The following is a 2031-nucleotide window of genomic DNA, read 5'->3' on the forward strand; positions in this document are numbered from 1 at the left end:
TCAAGAGATGGGCAATATAATAAGAGGAAGGACTGTAAAACTTTAATTACCAAATCATTAATTTCGAAGATCATATAAAGTAACTTGATCATGTTTTTAAGATGAGATTCATTCCAACTCCCTATCCTGTATTTATTTCTTTAAAAATAGGTCCTCAATCACTCATGATTGTATTTAGGAATATTAATGATAGACAGTTGGATATGGCCTATATCAACAAACTTTTATTTCATTGTTTTCTTTGGGAAATATGAGTTCAATTTAATTGCATATCTCTAGAATGTCTAGTAACTCAGAATTTAAAATATCGAGAATTTTTTTTTAGTTCATCTTGTGATAAATTGTCCCCTATAGTTTTTACTTGCCTAATAAAATTGCACTGAAAAGAGAAAATTAAATTTTCTTCTCCTTTAGCCTCTCTTTGGTTCTGTAGTTTTTTGTAAATATTACATATTCCTAGCCATTATGCTTATTAAATATTTTAGAAATTGTATTTGAAAGGATCTTAAGTGCTCTTTAAAAGATGCATAGAAAATGTAATTGCTTAATAGATTAATCTTGGAAGACAAAAAAAAAGTAGAACACACTTGTTAAGGAGAATGGGAGCAATATTTACACAAATAGATATTTTAAGATTCAAAGTTGAGAACTAAAACATTAAAATTAAACCACAAAGTCTCCTACTTTGATTTCAAAACTATTCATATCAGAAACAAAAATTTATAAGAATCAAACCATTTCTAATAGTTAAAATAAATTCTCCAGGATTTTAGCACTTTCCCCAGGGTCTCTTCCTCACTTCTTAGAATGGCACCAAGGTAGCCTTTAAAGATTAAAATATTCCTTTCATCTATTGAATGACTAAACTCAGTGATATGAATACAAATACTTTTCCATGAAAACCAGGAAACCAAAGAACTAACGTTCTTCATTCATGTACTGAGTGTAGGTGTTATAGGAAGCCCCCTCTTTCTGCCAGATACAGAAGCATGTGCAGCTTCACTTTTCTTTTCAGAGACAAGAGATTTCACATTAAATGCACATGTGCCAGGCCACTGACAGTTTCCCCTGTAGAGTGGCACAATGATTCTCATTTTTAAGTTTATCAACCTTCTTTCTTTAGTACTACGTAGGTATATTGATAAAGGAGTTAAAGCATTTAGATAAAAATAAATGGCTTTGTTGAGGAGAGAATGCTCATTATACAATATTATTCAACTATATATTAGCATATACATTGTAATTCCAGAATTTCAATAATTGGAATAGACTAATGATAAAACACATGAGCCAATTTATATATGAAGCCATTCAAAAAAAAAGGTAAGTGCACAAAGTATTCTCATTTTAAAATAATAACTGAATTTCTTCAGTGTACTTTAAAATACTTCATTCATATCTATCATTTTTACATATCATTTCAAATGAGTTTGAGAAAAGTAAAAGCATGCATGAACGTGTGTGTTGTAAAATGACTTAGAAAGAAATCATATTCCTGAGTAATACAAGATAATGCATACAATCTACATATATGGACAAAAGCTGAAATTCTGACAGGTTTTGTTTTTTTTTTTTTAATTTATTCATCATTCAATGCACTTGATAAGTAATCTGCTTTTATTTAACTTTGTTATTTTTGTTGCTAAGTGCTGTCCAGTCAGTTCCAACTCATAGCAACCCAGTTTAGGTTTTCTTAGGCCGAAAATCTTTCTCCCTCCTATAGCCACTTCACTCGCTTCGGTCTCATGCCTCTACTTAGCCCTAGATGCAGTTTACCACCTGCTTTAGACTGCATTCCCAAGCAACTCCAAAAAAACCTGGACTCGATGTACCAGAGGACACTACCAGTCTTACATCATCCACAGGCTGATCCTCAATCAGAAGGACTTGGGACCCCCATGAGCAACACTGGAGATATTTTGCTAGTTTTAAATATATGAGAAGAGGAACAATAAAACTGTTTAAATTTTCTTTTGGTTTCCCTCAATTTTGAAACATCTAGAGTCCTGGTGTGGAGCTGCAAGATAATGT

Source organism: Chrysochloris asiatica, unplaced genomic scaffold (assembly GCF_000296735.1).
Source record: "Chrysochloris asiatica unplaced genomic scaffold, ChrAsi1.0 scaffold00185, whole genome shotgun sequence".
Classification (NCBI taxonomy): domain Eukaryota; kingdom Metazoa; phylum Chordata; class Mammalia; order Afrosoricida; family Chrysochloridae; genus Chrysochloris; species Chrysochloris asiatica.